At 41.6% G+C, this 21,717-nt stretch overlaps 1 pseudogene; it reads left to right on the plus strand.

The window, feature by feature from the left end:
• Positions 1–15,886: 15,886 nt before the first annotated feature.
• LOC113917871 lies at positions 15,887–16,180 on the plus strand (annotated as a pseudogene).
• Positions 16,181–21,717: the final 5,537 nt, after the last annotated feature.

A 21,717-nucleotide genomic window follows, 5' to 3' on the forward strand; every position in this document is an offset into this window, starting at 1 on the left:
GATGTTGGTGAGGATGTGGAGAAAGGGGAACCCTCTTACACTGTTGGGAGTGAAAGCTGATGCTGCCACTCTGGAGAACAGTATGGAGGTTCCTCAAAAAGTTGAAAATAGAACTACCCTATGACCCAGTAATTGCACTACCATGTATTTATCCAAAGGATACCAACATAGTGATTTGAAGGGGCACCTGCACCCCAATGTTTATAGCAGCAATGTCCACAATAGCCAAACTGTGGAGAGAGCTGAGATGTCTATCAACACATGAATGGATAAAAAAGATATGGTATATACATGCAATGGAATATTACTTAGCCATCAAAAAGAATGAAATCTTGCCATTTGCAATGACATGGATAGAACTAGAGGGTATTATGCTAAGCAAAATAAGTCAGTCAGAGAAAGAGAAATACCATATGATTTCACTCATATGTGGAATTTATGAAACAAAATAGATGAACAAAGGGGAAGGGAAGGAAAAATAAAATAAGAGGGAAACAGAAAGAGAGGCAAACCATAAGAAAATTTTAATTAGGGCGCCTGGGTGGCTCAGTTGGTTAAGCAACTGCCTTCAGCTCAGGTCATGATCCCGGAGTCCTGGGATCGAGTCCCGCATCAGGCTCCTGGCTCAGTAGGGAGTCAGCTTCTCCCTCTGACCCTCTCCCCTCTCATGCTGTTTCTTTTTCTCTCTCTCAAATAAATAAGTAAATAAAATCTTTTAAGAAAAAGAAAATTTTAACTATAGGAACAAACTAAGGGGAAGTGGGTGGGGGAAGAGGAAACTGGATGATGGGCATTAAGGAGGGCACTTGATGTAATGAGCACGGGCATTATATGCAACTGATAAATCACTAAATTCTGCCCCTGAAACTAACAATACAGTATATGTTAACTAAATTGAATTTAAATTAAAAAAAATTTTAAGTCAACAGTATATCTCTTTCTCAAATTGTCTGTTTATGATTTTGTCCATTTTTCTCTCAGGGCTTGAATTTTATTTTTTTTGATTTTTAGGCACTCTTTATGTATTAAAGAGATGATTCCCAGTATAAGTTGCAGATATTTTCCACCACTTTGTCATTGCCTTTTGACTTTGCTTGTGATGTCTTAATACCTTGCCAAAAAAATTTATTTTTATGTAGTCAAATTTATCAAGATTTTCTATTCTTGTTTTATAGCTTTAAGAAGTTCTTTCCAAACTCAGTTATGTTTTCTTAGTACTTTTATGCCCCCCCTTTTTTTGCATATAGATTACTGATCCATTTGAAATTTATTCTCATCTATGGTATGAGACAAAGATCTAATTTGTCTTTTTTTGAAATGGCTATCCAGTTGTCCCTACACCATTTTTTTAAGTTAATATTTTTCCTAGTGACCATCTTATTTTTTGCTAAATTCCCATATATACTTGGGTCTATTTTGGAATGTCTAGTCTGTTCCATTGGTCTGAGTATTTGTCTATTCATGCTATATCTTTTAAAATCATATGCAAGTATTACTCCCCTATTCTTCTTGAAAAATAATTTTTAAAAAAGAGTGCAGTGTCAATGGGACTTGGTGACTAACTGAATGTGGAAGTTGAAATAGAGGAAAGTGCCCTGGCTACTCCCAAACTTCTTTCCTATTTGCCTTGGGTAGTAGAGAGTAAGGTTGTTTGCCAATAGGTGTGGGGGAGGGGGTGTAAGGAGAGAGCATCACAAGGAAGGAAGCCTTGGATCATACCAAGGGTATGCACAGGAAGAGGAAACCAGGAAAAGGACCGAAAATGCACAGTTGGAGAGATGTATGTTAGTTTCCTAAGGCTGCCATAACAAATTACCACCAACTGGGTGGCTTAAAACAACAGAAATTTAATGTTTCACAGTTCAGGAAACTCGAGGTCTGAATTCAAGGCACCAGCAAGTTTGGTTCCTTGGAGGTTGTGAGGGCCACCCTGCTTCATACTTATATGCCAGCTTTGGTGGTTGTGGCAATCCTTGGCATTCCTTGACTTACGCCACGTCGCTCCAGGCTTGTTTCTGTTATACCATGGCTTTCATCTCTCTGTGTGTCTTCACATGGGCTTCTGATAAGAACACACATCCTTGGGTTTCGAGCCTACTCTAATCCAACTATTCGACTTATTACATCAGCAAAGACCTTATTTCCAAATAAGGTCATGTTTGGAGGCTCTGAATAGATATGAATTTGGGGAACACTATTCAAATATTCAGTATTTAAGATGGGAGAAAATCAAGAGTTGGAGGCAACATGGAAATTGAGGAAACGCAATTTCAAGGTTCAATAGGTCCAGTGATTTGGGAAGATCAGGTGAAACATGCCCAGAGAGTCCTCTGCTGCTTGCTATCCTGTTATCCTCCACTACCCAGCTCCCCAAGTTGCCTTTCAGTTGCCCAGACCTGTAGGGTGTCCTGCCTCCAGGCCCCATCCTTGCTGTTCCCACTGCCTGACCTCTATCCCCACCTGCTTTGGCTAGTGGGCACCCCCTCATCCTTCAGCTCTCAGTTTGGAGCCCTATAGGGCAAGCTTCATATTCCATCTTAGACAAATGTATATCTTGTGCCTCTCACTGTGCTTGGCACATAGTAGATTCTTAATAAATGTATGTTGAATGAATAAAGTTACTTTCATGTAAATGACATTGTTCAGAGCATATTACTCAACAAATTGCTATTTTTATTACCATAATTGGCTATTTTTTTCTTCTTAGCAATAAATCAAACAACTTACCTCCTGGTACAGATTTATCTAGCAATATTCGAAGCTCTGCTCTAATCGTCCTCAGAAAATTGACTCTGAAATTGGGCATTTTGTTGTTAATTTCTCATCACTAAGATGTAGATTAAAGTTAATTTACACTCCTATAGTTTGTCTATACCAATGTACCTTAGAGTAACTTACACATGCTATAACACTGGGTTAAAAAGTGTATTTTATTTCACACTTATATGGTGTTTACTATGTCCCAGCTACTGTTTTAAGCATTTTACCAATATTAACTCATTTAATCCCCATAACAACATAATGATGTAGTTACTACTATTTCCTCCATCTAATGGAAGAGGAAACTGAGGCCCAGAGAGGTTAAATTACTTGCCTGAAGTCACACAGTTGGTAAAAATTGAAGCTCGGATTTAAACTGGGCAATATGACTCTAGATGGACTCTGTGCTGTAGGTTGCCTCTCAAACATACTTTTAATCTTTCCTTCCATGGGCAGTTGCCTTGTTCATATAACCTTTTTCTGAAGCATGAGCCTGCAGATTTCTCCAGCGGTTCCTACCTACAAGTTCCACATCTGCATCCAGCTACCTACAACACAGCACACACAGCTCTGTAAGAACATACAAGAAAGTACACATGCAAGGCAGTCCAAGTCAGATTTAGGAAGATGTTAATGTAACCAGATTGGGCCCAAATTGGAGTCAATTCCGCTAAGCCTCATGTCGGTAAACCAAATCTTTTAACTAAGTTCCTATGCTCAGCTTTCCCAGGAAAGGAAAGTCCAGGTCCACCAATCAGTGGTTGCCTGCTCAGCACAGGCTGCCAAGCTCCAAGACTTCCCTTTGCTAGAAGAAAGGTAACCTTGGCAATAACCAATCCACTTTTGCCCAGTATAACTTCTTGTTCCTGCTCACTTTGGTATATAAACCCTCTCAAATTGTACAGCTATTTGGGGCTCCTTTGTATTTGCTAACTTGAATGCTGCCAGATTCATGAATCTCCACAGAAGGTTAATAAAGTTAGTAAGATCTTTAAAATCTACTCAGTTTAATTTTGTTTTTTGACAAAAATAAATGTTCTCGGGTGCCTGGGTGGCTCAGTTGGTTAAGTGACTGCCTTCGGCTCAGGTCATGATCCTGGAGTCCCAGGATGGAGTCCCGCATCGGGCTCCCTACTCAGCAGGGAGTCTGCTTCTCCCTCTGACCCTCCCCCCTCTCATGTGCTCTCTTTCTCTCTCGTTCTCTCTCTCAAATAAATAAATAAAATCTTTAAAACGAAACAAAAAAAACAAAACCAAAAATAAATGCTCTCTAAAGTCTCCATAACCGGAAAGGAAATAATTCTGCTAAAACAAACAAACAAACAAACAACTAAAAACCAAAAAACAAACCAAAACAAGAAAACCCATCATTTATATTTCTAATTTACATTACTAATTAGAACCCTTAATTTGAATTCTGGTTGACTTTTTATCCTCAATAAAATTGCATGGACCCAGGTGCCTTATATTTGTATACGTTAACTTTAAAAATGAAACTGTCAGTTATTTGACCAGCAAAAATGGGTTCATTTGGCAATAGCAGAAAATTTCGATTCAGGACATGCAAGCTGTGGCAAATCCTAGGCAAGTTCAGAGAACAAAGGAGAGGAATGTTCTTTTATAGAGGAAAGTGGGGGGAGTTGAGAGAGGCTATTATAAACAAAAAGTCCATTGGAGTAAGTTGGGAGTTCAAAGTATAGTGGTTTCCCATTGGCTGAGTTGTGACAGTCTCTCATTGGCCTTGCTGTTGCTGGGTAAGGAGAAAATCTTTCTTCCTACTGGGGTTGTAAGGTATAGGCTTCTTCCTGTTGAGAATGCAAGGGCTGCAGCCAGTGGTTTGGGGTGAGAGCTCCACCTTCTGGCCTCTGACTCCACTTTGAATTAGGTTTCCTTTATTCAGTTCCACACATAATGAAAACTCATTACAGTAATTATTTTTCCACAAAAAAGGAATCATTTTACCCTGTAGGCCCATACCCCAGATGGCGTTTTTCAAAAGGTTTATTATCATAAATTACTGAATAGGACAGAAAATAGAGTTCATTGCTCTATTGCTTTTGTGCCTAGTACACAGAATTGCTACAGAAAATGGTCTCAATCATCACAACTTGGTACAAGGTGCTTGAAAACTTAGCTCTGGACAGCAGAAATGATACAAAATAACAGCTTTTAGCTTCAAAAAATGCATGTCTAATCTCTACTGGTTATTTTATTTCATTCATATAGTATTTTATGGTTTACAAAGTGCGTTACCCACATACCTCATTGACCTAAGAACAGGTCTGTGCGTTATGCAGGAAGAACATTCCCATCTCCCTAAACACACACAGATAACAAAACCGAGATGGGGCAGCCAGTTTCTTGGCTGGGCTATGGTGGAGCTGTCCCTAGAATTCACCTTTCTAACTCCAGCTGTTCCAGACATCCCATGGCGGCTGGCAGAGCAACATGTCCTGGTACTGTAATAACTAATAAATGCCTCATGGGGCTAGAAGGACAGGTGCCTCCATCAGTTTTTAGCACCAGGTGGTGGAGGTGACTCCCTCTCCCTCTGGTTGTTTCCAGGACAACTTCTAGCTCAGAATGCAGGTATACAAGGGGAAAGTCATCAGTAACTGCCCTGGTTACCTGTGACTCAAGGACAGATCTGCTCACTCTCCATATTCAGTTAGACCAGTGGGTCTCAACCTTGATTGCACATCAATTCATGATTAAAAATCCTGAAGCCCAGAGCATACTCCAGACCAGCTGCATCAGACTCTGGGGTTGAAGTCTAGGTAACGGCTTTAAGATTCCCCAGGTGATTCTGATATACAGCAAAGGTCAAGATCTGGAGAATTAGAGAAATATGGTAAATCTCATCTGGTCTACACACTCAACTCTTTACTAAATGGGTCAATTCTTGATTTGAACGTAACAAAAGTACAGTGATGATCTGATTGGTCTACAAATTTTTGACTTACTATCATTATTAAAATAAATCGCAACTTAGAGAGCAATCCTGCTCAGCATTAGACTTTGCCAATATTACCTAATTTAAACCTCTCCTGAGGTAGGTATTCTCTCCAATTCACAAGCAAGGAAGCTGGGGCACTTGGAGCTTAGTTAAGAATACCCAAGATTACACAGCTGCTAAGGGGTGGAACTGGAATTCAAACACAAGTAGTCTTGACTGCAACTCAGCACACGACTTCTGAGCAGCCCTGCCTGCATGTAATTATTGATTTTATGGGCTGGTTCTGTGCTGGGTTGTTGGCATTCGTCTGTGCCTTATGCCCCTCAAAATCAGTGTTGGCAACTGAGACTGGCTCAGATCTTCCTCCTCTCTGCTTTTATAGCATCTTGTGATTCTCTCCAGCCAGGAAGGCTCCTTGAGGAAGATGCCATGTTCTGTTCTATATCAGTCTATCTTCCATGATCAGAACAATGCTGACATAGTGGGGCTCACACACTACCTATTGTTTGAATGAATGACACTCTAAGCCACAGGGACTATATCCATCTGACTAGTTTACACAGTCTTATTCCCAAAACACTTATAAATAAATGCTCTGAGAAACCAATACTATGGTATTCTGCTGGAAATAAAACAGAAGTTCCTCAAAATCAACTAGAAGTTTATAGTGAGTAGCATGAATAAGTTTCCCAGGAGATTCTTAAAACATAAAACAGTTCTATATAAAACTCTAGACATTTGAGCTGAAAGGTACCTTAGAGAAACATGTAATGGCCCCAGTGTAATCTCATTTGAAATTCAAAAATTGGGTCCTCCCACTCTTCCCTCTTCCTTCTTTTCAAAAAAACAGGTTGGCACACCATGCAGTGAAAGTGGAAACAAAACAATGCTTGTGTTCAGCGGTCTGGAGTAAGATGCTCAGGCGCTCCAGCAAAACCTGCGAAAGGCAAAACGATGTAGTTACAGATTTTCAGAAAATCTATAAAGTCTATAACATTTATTTTAGAATGTATTTAATTAGTATGACCTGCTCCCAAAACTCAAAGTACCAATACCAAATAAAATCGCTGTCGCCCCCACCCAGCCTAGTAACAAAAAGGTCGGTCTTCCTCTTGACCTAACCCCCTCTCACATCGTTCTCTTGGGCGTAGGCTGGCCCGGGATCCTTCAATCCTAGGGCTGTCTTTACTTCCCTCGGCCACATGGTGTCACTGTTGAAGACCAGTCGGTTCACCTTAAAGTGCTTCCTCTGCTGTAAGGAGCCCTCAGCATGACCGGGTCTGAAGGGGCCGCAAGAGCTCTTCAGGGGCAGTGCCTTCCTCCAGCACCGGGCTCTGTCAACGGCCCCCATGTGGCTTCCCTTTCAAGCTAGCTCTTTTAGTCTCTACACTCAGAACTGGCCCCTGAAGCTCTGAGTTGGAATGGGTTCCACTGTTTACAGAAGGCTCTCCATCCTTTCTCTCCAATGATCCCCAAGAGGTGGGGTGCCAGCATTATTTCCGCCACCCATCCCCCACCCCGCTCAACTCCCCAGACATAAAGGGCCTCTCTATATCATCTTCCCCTAGACGATCTAGGCTACTCACCCTTTACTTACTTGTCTCCTATGGTTTAAATTGGTGTATAGCCTCTTTATTTTTTTTTTTTAAGATTTTATTTATTTATTTGACAGAGAGGGAATACAAGCAGGGGGAGCGGGAGAGGGAGAAGCAGGCTGCCTGCTGAGCAGGGAGCCCCATGAGGGGCTCATCCCAGGACCCTGGAATCATGACCTGAGCTGAAGGCAGCCACTTAACAACTGAGCCACCCAGGCGCCGCGTATATATCTTCTTAAGGGAAAACTCCCCCCAGGAGTCCACAGCGCTATTTTCTACCCTGGCCCATAAAGAAAAGTAACTAGCACTTCTCTCACTAAAGAAGTAAAGAGAGAGTGCCTGGGTGGCTCAGTGGGTTAAAATGCTGACCCTCGGCTCGGGTCATGATCTAAGGGTGGTGGGATCGCGCCCTGCCCCGTGGGGCTCCTCACTCAGCCTGAAGTCCGCTTGAAATTCTCTGCCCCTTCCCGTGGTTGCTCTGTCTTTATCTCTCTCAAATAATAAAATAAATAAGTAAAATCTTTAAAAAAAGAAAGAAGTGAAGAGGTACAAGAGATGATTAACTCATAAAGCTGAGTTAAAATAATACCAAATATATTTTCATTCTATCATTTTTTTTTATTTTCAAGGAAGTTACAAATCTGTAATATAGTACCTTTGTGACTATATATATATATATCTATATATATAAAAAAAACCCTCGGGGTGTTTTATCCTTCCAATTCTCCCCACTTCCAGCCCTGTGCGTGTTTTTACCATAATCTGTTTACATATGGCCTGGTCTAATGTCATGACCATTTAGAAGTGAGTGAATTTAATCAAGTCTGGGGCAGACCTGGGATTGAGGGCCTGGACTCCCAGTCCAGGCCTCTTTCTGCAACACTACCCTGCCCCTCCATTCCTGGAGAGAGTACCAGGCTGGGAGGGCCAAGGTGTTACCTAGCAGCTAGGTGGGAGATAGTACTGAGTCAAAGTGGACAGTCAACAGAGACTCCTTAATATCTGCTCCCACCACTGAACACACGTCTTTCTCCAAGAACTGCTGAATTCAAACTGCAGCTGGTCTTTGGAGCCACCTCACTCTGCTCTCTACTTTCCATTCCCTCTCTCCATGTTGGGTGCAAAGTACCCCAACATGGGATTCCCATCAAATCCACTTATAGTGAAGCCAGCATCCATCTTATCAGATCATATCATCCCCAGGCATAGTTGGACCAGCCAGAAAACACATAAGTCTAGGCTCAGGAGATAGGAATGCGTGCTTATCATCCAAAGGAACATATAGGACTGCAACTCCAGAGCTTACAAGTAGTTAATCAGCACTACCCTAAAGATATAATCACTAGATGTACCTAATGAAATTTCTAACGTATAAAATAAAGATATTTTTCAGATTCCAAGTCTCTTCTCATGGAATAGACCTCCAGGGGACCAGACATTAAGTAACATCTGCTAGCGTGACCTCATGGGCCTCCCATCAACAGAGTCCGCCTTCTCAGGAGACCTCTGGTAGCATTTCCTCCTGGGCCTCTGATTGACAGCAACCACTTTCTCAGGGGACCCCTCCCCCAAATTTTGCCCTTAAGAACCCTCACTTGCCAGCCATTGGAGAGTTCCGGACTTTTGAGCATTAACTCTCCATTCTTCTGCGTGGTGCCCTACCAATAAATAGCCTCTTTCTTCACTGCAAAAGCCTTGCTACAGATGGGGTGGATGAAATTTCATTTGGTTTGGTTATAATAGCAACCATGTATTATTGTTGTGGCCACCTGGAATCCCTTTTTTCCTCCTTTGGGGAACTGTCCTCTAGCATTCCATGCGGTCTTGGCATATTTGGCCCATCCCAGCCATCCCTAACTACCCACTGGTGTAAACACATGGCTTATGCCCAGTCAAAATATCTCAAACTGGGGACCACAGCACATTGGTCTTGTGACCCAAGCAAGGCAATTAGGGCGCATCCCTGGATTTTACTTATGGACGTTGGGCTAGACAAGCTCTCATTCTTCTGGATTCACTAATCTAAGATGATAAATCATTTAAGTGAGGAATTATTTCACTCAATGTATTCTGCTCACACACTGTGATATGGAGGAAGCTCATCTGCAATAAGAAAAATGGGGCCAACATGCCAGGGGGTGCAGAGGTATAGGAGAGAGAGTGAGAGTAAGAAAACAAAGGGCGTCGACAACACTGTTCGAGGCCTTGGAGTCCCTTGAACTCGTTGGCATCAGAGTTGAGTTTCTGTCACATCTAACTGAGAAAGTTTTTTTTTGACATATTGACCCTCTTGGATCTTTTTTTTCTGTGTGGTGTGATAAGAAATATATTTGGTTTCTGTCCCTAATTCCAGGTCTCCTAAAACCCTTGGAATTTCCTAAGTGATAAGAGTGTCTTTTGTTATTGATAATTAACCTCTTTCCACCACACCTGAGTTTATGGGAATGACGTGACTTAGGATGAGGCCTCTACATAGCATCAAGATGGGGCTGGTCACCAAAAAGATCAAGTGATCAGAGGAAGGAAACTTTTAGCCCCACTCACTGACCTTCAGGAAGTAGAAGGGGAGCTGGAGATTAAACTTTATAAAAACTCTTGGACAACAAACTTGATGAACCTCCAGGTTGGTGAACACCAAGGTGCTGAGAGGGTGGTGTGCCCAGAGAGGGCATGGAAGTTTTGTGTCCCGTCCCCCCGCCCCCGCCGTATATCTTGCCCTGTATAGCTCTTCCAGCTGGCTTTCCTGAGTTATATCCTAATAATAAACTGACAAACAGAAGTGTCTCCCTAAGTCCTTTGAGCCATTCTAGTAAATTATTGAGCCTATAGAGGGGGGAGGTTATGAAAACCCCTGAAGTATGGGTGGGCTAGGACTTGAGACTAGTGTCGGCAGTGGGGGCAGTCTCATGGGGCTGAACTCTTAAATCTGTGGAATCTGATACTAACGCCAGGTAATTAGTATCAAAATTAAATTGAATTGTTGGACACCTCATTGGTGTCCAGAGTATGGAAAATTGGTTGCTGCTGTTGACAAACACCCTATATTTTGTCACAATATACTGATGTTAGGTTTCATTTATTTGAGGCTCTACTTTAATGAAAAGAATAGCACCGCCACTGTGTGCTGGGGGCAGGGGTATGGATGTGTCAAATTCCCAACCATCATATTTGCATTGTTTGCCTTCCTAAAACCCATGCTGGACACATAGTGGGCATCTCCACACTCCTTCAAATGGGTAACACTCCTATCCCAGAAGCCCTCCACGTACCCCTTCTTACACAACCCACAGCTCCCTCCCTTTTCTCCGACAGTAACCACTATCCCAACTTTACAGTGGTCATTTCCTTACTTTTCTTCATAGTTTCATCATCTGAGGGCATCCCCAAACACTATAATTTAGTTTTGCTTTGTATGTGTGTGTGGAGGGGGGATGGGGGATTATGACTTTTGGGGTATGTCGTACATCAAAGGAAAGGATTTTACAATGAGCAATGGTCCTCAAACTTCTCAGGGCAGTGGTTCTCAAACTTGAGTAAGCATCAAAATCAGCTGGAAGGTTTATTAAAACACAGATGGCTCATTGGGCTCCACTCCCATGTAAGCTGATTCAATGAACATGAAGTGAAGACTGAGAATTTGCATTTCAAATCAGTTCCAAGTGATGATGCTAGACCAGGACCACACTTTCAGAACCAGACTTAGGGCATGTGGGGCTATACCCAAGGCTGTTCTCAATTCATCTTGAATAACTAGCTTCTTACTTCCCATAATACTTTGGAAATCAGGATTTGATGGCTCCAGAATTTTACAATCATCTGTTTATTCTTTTCATTACGCTGGCAAATGATGATTTGCTTAACCAGTTTCCTCGTACCCAAACAAAAGAGCCTAGGTCTAAGATCCTGTGAACTCTTGTATTTAGACCATCATCTGGTGCCAAACCACTGCTCTGTAAAGGTCAGAACCCATAAAGGTGGCTGAGTTCTCTTGGGTAACTGGTCTCTACAGCTTGGAAAAGAGAGATTAGTAAAATCCTAGGATTCTCCATTTTGCACACAAGCCGGAAGGAAAGCTCTCCATCCCTAGCCATACCGAGTAGTCAAACACAGAATCTTCCCTTCAACATCCTTTCACCCTCATTGCATCTGCCACTCCAGCTAGACTGCTGTATGAACTGAAAGAATGAGTTTGGTGGTGGTATAAACCTAAAGGAAGACTCAATCTCTTCCAACAGAATTTATATTCGGTAAAACGAAGAGTGCTACACAGGGAAGAAAACTAATGTTTATTTCTGACTTTCTTTCCATCGCTCAATATGTTGGGTGCTAGAGGAGTCGGTCTTCAAGATGGCACCCGGTGATCCTTGCCCTCCTATCTTGTCCCTATCTTGTGACCAATAAAATATGGCAGAAAAGACAGTATGTAACTTCCAAGATTAGGTATGAAAGCTGGCAGCTTCCCTCTTTCCATCTTGGGCCTTCTATCTCTCTCACACTCTCTCTCTGTCTCTCACACACACACACACACACACACACACACACACACACACACACACATCACTGACTCTAGGATTAGTGTCATAAGCAGCTCAACAGAGAGGGCTACAGTGCAGGGATTAAAGCCTCCAGCTGACAGCCCCATGAGTGATCTTGGAAGTGGATCCTCCATACCCAGTCAAGCCTCAGATGACAGTGGACTCGGTTCACTTTGCAGCCTCATGAACAACCCTGACTTAGAACCTGAGTTAAACTGCTCCTGGATTCCTGGCTGCAGAAACTGTGAGGGGGGGAAAAAAGTTTATTGCTTTAAGCTGCTAAATTTGGGAGTAACCTGTGATGCAGTGTTAAATAATAAATACAGGTGCCTTTCCCTGATTTTTAGCCCTCATACAGCCCCGAGAGACAGTTATTGCTGTATTCCACTGGATCTAAGATGTCATCAATTGCAAGGTGTTCTGTGAACTATTAAGAAAGGAAAGAAATGTTGTTATTTAAACTGTGGTATGCCTTCAGTTGTAAGATGCACTCCAATTTCAGGTACAGAGTGACAAAAGTGGGCATCTCAGAATTGATGAAATGTGTTACCTGTATTTCGTAGCAAGGGTTTCTTCTCACACATAGGGGAAATGAAAGCTTTCTCTTTGATCCCCATTATTCAGCTCTGTGTGGAGTAACCACTTAGTATGTTTTGAGTAGAGAGGTCAACGGTCTGCATGGACATAACCTGACTTCTAACTGACTGCTAACCTGAACTCAGCATGGATCTTGTTTTTCAGTATAGTTCAATAAGGGAAATTTTTGAGAGATGTAAGTTCTCCTAATTCTCATTTTAGCCAAAGGAAGGCTCCTCTCTGGATTCTTAATCAGTGCTGTCCTCTGCACTGCCTCTTCCTAAAGGGCAGATGTACTGCCTTTGTGGCCCTTTAAAATCAGCCCAACCTGGCCCCAGCTCTAGAATAGCTGACATCAAGTGTCTGTTCTCACAGACAGTATCTGAGCCAGACATTATCATTCCCACCGGACATAGGAGGGAAGAGAAGCTGAGAGACATGAAGAAACTTGCTTACGATAATAAAGCTAGAAAGTGACAAATGCTGGATGGAGTTCTACCAAGCTGTTCTCACCGTCATTCCTCCCACATCAGCAAGACTTCTCTAAAGCACGGCGTCGTGGCCTCGTCTCTTGGCCTTAAATGATATTCATAGCCAAGTGAGAAAGGCAGCCAATGCCTGTGAGAGTTTTCAGTAGCCTCTAAAAATGCCTTTTCCATGAATAGCCTGCTGTCTTTCATCTTGGGAACACCGAGTGTTTCATCAACATTATCTCATTAGTTCTCATAGCACCAGACTTTTCAAATAAGTGAGTTAATGTTTGCAAAAAGTCCTTGAGATCTAAAGACTAGAAACGCTGTATGAAGGTACGGCGTTGTCCTAAAGCCTGAACAACTGCTACAGAGTCTGTTCAGAGTCTGTCGGAGAGCTCTCCTATGAAAATGGTGGACTTTTCAAGTCATGGAGATGGAGGCAGGAATAGGGGGAGGCGATCCAACATAGCCGATCCTGGTTTGGAGATGGAGTAAATCTATAAAGCAGAGGTGCCAGAGGGGATTCCATTGGCAACTCTGGTCAATTACTGATGCCCTCCTGATGGCCTGAGAAGGATCCTGAGGCCATGTCTGGGCTCCCTGGGAAAGAGTTTGGGAATGGTTAGTGATGTCTGCCATGGATGCAGGACTAGTGAATTTGGAGCATATGTTCCAGAAATTTGCCCTACTTGGTACAGCTCAGTGAGCAAATTTACTATAATCATTTATTAGTTCTAGGAGGGTCTTTTTGGTTGTTGTTGATTCTTTTGGATTTCCTGCAGAGACAATCGTATCATCTGTGAACAAAAACAACTATTTCTTCTTTCCCAATCTGTATACCTTTTATATCATTTTCTGGTTTTACTGCATTAGCTAAGACTTCCAGTATGATGTTGAAAAGAAGTGGTGACAAGGGACATCCTTGCTTTGTTCTTGATTTTAGCAAGAAAGGCTCTAGTTATTCATAAGTAAGATATTAGCTATAGATTTTTGTAGATGTTCTTTATCAAGTTGAGGAAATTCCCTCTATCGCAAGTTTGATAAGAGTTTTTTTTAATCATGAACGGTTGTTGGATTTTGTTCGTCTATTGATATGAGTATGTGATTTTTTTTCTTTTTTAGTCTGTTTATGTGGTAGATTACATTAATTGATTTTTCAACGTTGAGCCAGCCTTGCATTCATGAGATAAATCCCACTTAGCTGTGATATATAATTCTTTTTTTGATTTGCTAATATATTGTTGAGAAAGCTTACATCTATTTCATGAGAGATATTGGGGTATAGTTACCAAGTGATTTTAACATGCAGTCAGAGTTGAGGTCCTGTTCTAAGGGTTGAAAGACGAAATTATATGCAAAATTCTTCACATGTTGGGTGGCTACTGAATCCCAGAGCCCAGGACTTGGGTGAGGAAGAGAACAATGAGGCAATTAATTAATGAGAGTGATAATAGAATGGAACTACTATTCTAATCTCTTTATTCATGGACAAAATAATAGTCATCCGACACAAAACGTTGTAGCTTGCAACGATTTCATATAGGCTCTAATTTAACCACCCTAGTCCTGTTAGGCAGTTTAGAGATGACATTAGTATCTGCACTTTACAAATTAGGAAATTGAGGTTCAGAGAGAAAAACTGATTTGTCCAAGATCAACAGCCACAACCTAAATCCAGGGTTCCTGAGTGAAACCCAGCACCCTTTCTGTATGGTTTTTTTGGCTCTTCAAATTTCTGTGGATTTTTAGTTACTAAAATATGCTTATTATTTGATAAAAGTCCAAAAAAGGGTCCAGTTGTCATTTAATTCCCTGTGGCATTAGAGGGGGAATGACTTCCAAAACAAAAAGAAGGAATCTTCAAAAAAGCAAATAGAACCACCCACTTCTGGTTTGTGGAAACCATTTAGTTTAGTTTGTTTTACCCTCAGAAGCAGAGGTGATGGGAGAGTATGAAGTGTGGAGCCAAGGAAAGTATGGTGCTCAGGGAAGGTCAAGGGAGCCTCCGCAGCCCTGCTCATACTTTCTCTCTGCACTTGGGCGCTCTCCTCCTACCTGGCCCATCTACAAACTATCAAACCCTGATGTTCTCATCTGCATATGGGAGCCCTGAAGATGCAAACATGAATACTTCTCTCATTATACAAGATGAGATGCACCATTGCCTCTAGTGTGACGCCTCCCTGAGCCAAAGAAACGCCTACTTGCTCAAAGGTTACCTGACTCACAGGGCACCCTGACCCTCTAGCCAAGGGTGCTGAAGCCTGAATAGTCCAACTTGCCTTTGCAGAAACTTGTTACTAATATGTCATTTCGTTTCTCTCTCTTTCCAACCTCAAGCTTTGCCTGCCTCATGTAAATGGCATGTCCTTGCTCCCTAAAACTCTACACCCATGCACAAGAGGATGCATGCGCAAATGCAGAGGAAAAGTTGCTTCTCAATCTTTCTACACACACCAGGGTCCACACTCACATACAAGCACATCCCATGATAAACACATTGGGACTCAGAAATGGAGTTGGTGGGAGATCTGGCTTGACCCTAAATTATGGAGGGATGAAATGCCTTATAATTAAGTTATTTTTATCTCTGAAATTCTCCTGTCTCTTCCACTCAGAGAGGTCTCCCACTTGGAGACCAAGACAGCTAAGTAGAAACTTTCTTCTCCAAAATTGCGACATTGGAAATCAGGACTCCCCACAAAACCTAGGGAGCTGGGGCCCTTGAAGGGCACATAACATTCTTCTAGAGAATTAGAGCAAGATCCAGAAAGGTGGTAACCCTGCACACTTATTCAAGAGCAGCATAGATAAAACACATCAGAGTTTCTGTCCATTGAACAGACAGCAGCTAATTATACTGAGAAATATTTTCTTTCAGCCTAAGTTCCTGGTCATCAATGGAAATCTCCTCTGGGTGTGTGTGCTCCTTCGGTGCGGACCTGGTACCTCTTTTGGGAAGCAGCAGCTGAGGAGACCCCGGCACTCGCCATGGCTGAGGAAAAGCCTAAGGAAGGAGTCAAGACTGAGAACAAGGATCATATTAATTTGAAGGTGGCGGGGCAGGATGGTTCTGTGGTGCAGTGTAAGATTAAGAGGCATACACCACTTAGTAAACTAATGAAAGCCTATTGTGAATGACAGGGTTTGTCAATGAGGCAGATCAGATTCCGATTTGATGGGCAGCCAATCCCAATCAATGAAACAGACACACCTGCACAGTTGGAAATGGAGGATGAAGATACAATTGATGTGTTCCAGCAGCAGACAGGAGGTATCTGCTAAAAAGGGAACCTGCTACTTTACTCCAGAACTCTGTTCCTCTGGAACAAGAAGACATTCTCAATTAGAAAGCCACAATTTGGTTCCACCCCATCCTGACTACTACAGTATAGTTTTCTCTATTCTTTCATTTTCCCCTTCCCCCATTCCTTTATTGTACATAAAGGAACTGTGTATGTGCACAAGCATATTGCATTTTTTTTAACTAAATGGCCAATGGTATGTTTTGATCGACATCAAATGGAGATGGGATGGGGGAAAATACTGCTTCTGTGAAAATACCCCCTCTTCCCATTAGTGGCATGCTCAGTCAGCTCTTATCTTTATATTCCAGTAAGTTATTTTGCTCTCACTGTTTAACAAAAAAAGAACAATATAAAAATCCTTGCATACCTTGTTTGATTGGAGAATTTTAATGTTTTTCATTTATCATTGTAAAACCAAGGACAATTTTATAACTTTTTTGTATGTAGCTGTTACAGGTAGGGCAATCTGTCTTTCAGTAGGGATAAATTGCTCTAAAAGAAATGAATCCTAGATAGTTTTCCCTTCAAGTCAAGCATCTTGTTGTTTAAATAAACTTCTTGTTTAAAATGGAAAAAAAAAAACCTCCTGTGGGGACGCTTGGGTGGCTCAGTCGGTTAAGCATCTGCCTTAGGCTCAGGTCGTGATCCCGGGGTCCTGGGATGGGGTCCTGCATCGGGCTCCTTGCTCAGTGGGGAGCCTATTTCTCGCTCTACCTGCTGCTCCCCCTGCTTGTGCTCTCTGTTTCTGACAAATACATACATACATACATACATACCTACATACATAAATAAAATCCTAAAAAAGAAAGAAAGAAAGAAAGAAATCTCCTCTGACCTCTATCCTCTATTGTCACTTCACAAGTTTATCATGTTCCCAGATCTGTGCTTTTTCTTCTTACCTGCTATTTACTTTCTTTCCAAAGCTGTAGCCCTAGGCTCTGAGAGTTAAATAATTTGGGAAGTTTTAAGCTAAACAGGTTTTACAACAAGACTCCTCAGAGCTTATGGAATGTTAATGGGTACGTGGTGACTCTTCGGGAAGATTTGTCTTGTGTGCACTATTTCCCAGACATTTTCAAAGAGGTCTCATAGGGCACTGATTTAGTTCAGAAGATGCTGACGAAGTCCCAGACAGAGACTGCTATCTCTTCCTCTGTTATGGGTTGAACTGTGTCGCCTCAAAAAAGATACGTTGAAGTCCCAATACCTAGTATCTCAGAATGTGACCTTACTTGGAAATATGGTATTTATGGAGGTAATCAAGTTAAAATAAGGTTATTAGGGTGGTCCCTAATGCATTTCAACTAGTGTCCTTCTAAAAATGGGAAATTTGGACACAGAGATGGATATGTACAGAGAGAAGCCTATGTGAAGAGACACAGGGAGAGGATGGATGTCCTTTTACAAGATGAGCAATGCCTGAGACTTCCAGAAGCTAGAGGAGAGGCCTGAAACAGATCCTTCCCTAGCACCTTCCGTGGAGGCCTAGACCTGCTGACACCTCCATGTTTGACTTCTGGCCTCTAGAACTGTGAAATAAATTTCTGTTGCTCTGAGCTACCTAGTTTGGGGTACTTTATTACAGCAGCCCTAGGAAACTAATATATCCCCTGGTATCCATTCTTCTAGCTGGTGGTAGGTAAATCAGGTTCATTTTTTCTCTCTCTCTATGTATTAAAACATTTTTAAAATTTCTATGATAAGCTTAAAAACAACAAAAATACCCATTCTTCTCCTCTTTTATTGTAATGGAAGTATCAACTTTTAGCTAGGCAAATGGCCAGCTAGACTAGAGTTCAGCAAACTCTTTCAGTAAAGGTCTAGATAGTAAATATTTTACGTCTTGTGGAACAGATATTTACTTTCACAACTGCCCATTCTGCCATTGTAGCAGGAAGGAAACCATAGACAATATGTCAACAAACGAGCATGGCTGTGTTTCCATAAATCTTTATTTACAAAAACAGGCAGCAGACACAATTTGCTGACCCCCGATCATTGAGTACCTGCTGTTTGCTGGGCATTATTCTAGCAGCTGGGAATACCATGGTGAGCAATACAGTTAAGGCCTCGGCCTTGTGGAGCTTGTAAAATCTTGTTTACAGCTTGTGTCCTCAGCACCTTGTGCAGGGCAGGGCACGTAGTGATCAGTCCAGAAATACTGAACCAGTGAGTGATTGACAGGCCCTTGGGTGAAAAGAGATGAGCCAAGTCTTGGGGGTGGTAGGCCAGGGGGGAGTCTCTGGGCTCCTTGTGATGCTAACTAAAACCCAACAAAAGAATCTCCACTGGCAGTTTGATTCCTTAACAAGGCAAAACCAAACCAATACCAGAGGTTCCTTTTTTTTTTTTTTTTTAAATAGGCTCCAGGCCCAAAGTAGGGCTTGAACTCACAATCCCGAAATCCAAGATTGCATGCTCTACCTACTGAACTAGCCAGCAGTCCCCAGTGTATTCTTATATGCACCAAAAAACATGTACAAGAATGATTATAGCAACATATTTCTAAAGATATAAAAACTGGAAACAACCCAAATATCCACTAATAGAATCAATGAGTAAATAAGCTATATTATTTTCAAATAATGGAAGACTATACAGCAAAGGACAAGAACAAACTACTGCTGCAGAAGACAACATAGAAGAATACCAAAATCACTGCAAATGGAAACCATCTACCCTTCAACCTTCCACTTGGATGCTGAGGACTAAAACTGTAAACTGCTCTACAGCTTACTGTCTACATTTACCACGATTTTGTTATTCCACAGTCTTCATTAGCACAGCTTACTTACTGTTCCAGGATACACTTGCCCAGGCAAATCACTTTATTGTTCATTATAGAACTTCCTGAAAGACCCATCATCTCTTCAATAGAGAACATCAATAGTTTACACCTCAAGAGTCTTTGAAACTTTTTCACCTCAAAATCCTTGCCTTGCTTTCCCCACAGTCCTAAATGATATAATTCCTACCAATCCTATTCAAATCTTCACGTTGAAAGACTCACTAAACCAGAATCAAAATCTCAAATTTAACTTTTTCCTTCCCCCTCCAGCAAAAGCTCATTCAAGGTGGTATTCTCCCTGATGGCAATAAGCAATACATTCAGCTTTGTCCTCTGAACAGATTGTTCTGGTGATATTTCAGGAGCCAGCATTCAACAACATTAATGTTTAGTGAGAAAAACCAGACGCAAAGCGAGCGTGCTTTATTAATCAATTTATATAAAGTTCAAGAACAGACAAAACTAATCTATGGTGATAGAAATCAGTAGTTACTCGGGGTGTGTGTAGCGGTGCGACGTTTACATACTGCCTGGGAGAGGATATGAGAGAGTTGTCTGAGGGCTGGAAGTCCTAGATCTTGATCTAGATGGTGGTTACATGTGAATAGACATATGTAAAATTCATTGAGCTATACATTTTTGTGTGCATTTTACTACATGTAAAAAAGTAATTTATTTTTTTTGAAAGATTTTATTTATTTATTTGAGAGAGAGACAGAGAGAGAGCATGAGTACGAGCACGGGGAGCGGGGGAAGGGGCAGAGGCAGAGGGAGAGGGAGAAGCAGACTTCCCGCAGAGCAGGGAGCCCGATGCGGGGCTCGATCCCAGGACCCTGGGATCATGACCTGAGCCGAAGGCTGATGCTTAACTGACTGAGCCACCCAGTCACCCCATAAAAAAGTAATTTAAATAAAGACTTAAAAAGGTTAAAAATTTAACCTCGGTGTCACAGGTTACCAGGAGAGCTGAGTAAAGTTTTAGAACTTCTCCTTTAGCCAAGGGGTTGCCTTAAACCATACGGAGTTGGGCATTTCGTGAGATCCAACCTGGCTATCTTGGTTTGTTTTCAAACCTCGTAGGTATGGTGTCCATCTGCGATGCCAGCGGCCATTGCAACTGGCCCTGAGCCCTGGATATAAATTAATAATATTTATATGCACGGAACAGAGATGGGTGTGGTGAGAATTAGCAAGTGAAATGTTTGACACAGAGTCTTGCACTTGCAGGATGCAACTTGCGGCTATAGACACCTTGAATCAGCCCCTCTGGGGGAACGATAGTGTTGTTCCTATAAAAACTAGTGTGTGAAATGTCACATAAGGGGACTCACCACCCCTCTGTGTTTAAGGACCGAGCTACATTAGTTGCGAGTACATACAGAATTGTGTCATCAAAATTGGGGGGGGGGGGGGGACAGTGTTGATGGCTTTCGTTCTCCTTATTTGTAAGATTCACCCATGTTGTCTCATGTAGTCATAGTTTGCTTTTTTAATGGCTGTAGGGTAGGAAAATGTGGTTGTATGTGGTGTGTGTGTGTGTGTGTGTGCGCTCATGAAAGGGAGAGAATTGATTATTTTATTAATTCCAGGAATTAACAAAAAATCCAGCTTCAGAAAGGTCGAACAGGCATCTTTAGCTGCAATAATTTTTAAAAGCTTTTAAAAGCAAATTTTAAAAGCATTGACAAAGATGAACAAACACACAAAATAGTTTGTGTTGAGAGGAAGAACCATTTGTACTCGCCTACGGCGGGTGACAAATTCTCTACGTAAGATGCACTGAATCATTTCCACAAACCAGGCCAGACCATGTCCTATAAAGCCATTGTTAACCCTTCCTCTCTTCTCAGAAAAGTAAAATGAGGAAAATTCAAGCTTTGTGCCTACAACAATCCTGATAAAAGGCCAATACTTAAAGTAAAAACATTTCATCACTTTCATTTTTAAGAATGGAAAAACAGATATGTAGTTGATATTTGTAAAAATATTATTTGGTAGTTAGACCAAGTGGACACCATGTACTTATATTTCCCAAACACAGAGTGGGAATTATGGCCTCCTTATCATATTTTTAGCCTGTGGTTACTGCCTGCCTCACCTGGCCCATCCCTTTGGCTAATTGCCTGCACAATTATTCTCCAGTGTTCACTGCAGAATGACCCCTCTGTCCACCCACAGGAACAATGGTTTTCTCCTACACTTGGGGATTTTCCTTCAAAGACTGTGGACCACTCCCTGAATGATTTTAGGAATGAAGCTTTCTTTTCTCAAAAGTAATATGTGTTTACTGTAGAAACGTCAGTAAGTAGAGATAGGCAAAATGAATCCAGACAAAAATCACCCAGAATCTGACCAATATTATTCCTTAATGCATATGTATTATAAATATAAATAACATTTTATTGTGCTGACATTTTGTCAAACCAGTTCCTTGTTGGACATTGAGGTTTTTGTTATTTTTCTTGGTATAAACACTACTCCCAAAATTATTCCTGGAAACTGAACGTCTTTTTTTTGTTTGTTTGTTTGTTTAGTTTTTACTTTATAATCACAAACTTAACTCTGCAATCCAGCTCTTGGAGGGGAATAAGGAAAATATGGAACCACAGACCTGCAGCAAGAGCACAAAGACTATAGGCTATTTCGAGCAGATGGGGGTGAAGTGGTGTCTCCTGAGCTACAGAAGGAATGGTCTGGTACTTAAGATAACACACAAGTCAAATGTA

Source organism: Zalophus californianus, chromosome 1 (genome assembly GCF_009762305.2).
Source record: "Zalophus californianus isolate mZalCal1 chromosome 1, mZalCal1.pri.v2, whole genome shotgun sequence".
NCBI classification, from domain to species: Eukaryota; Metazoa; Chordata; class Mammalia; order Carnivora; family Otariidae; genus Zalophus; species Zalophus californianus.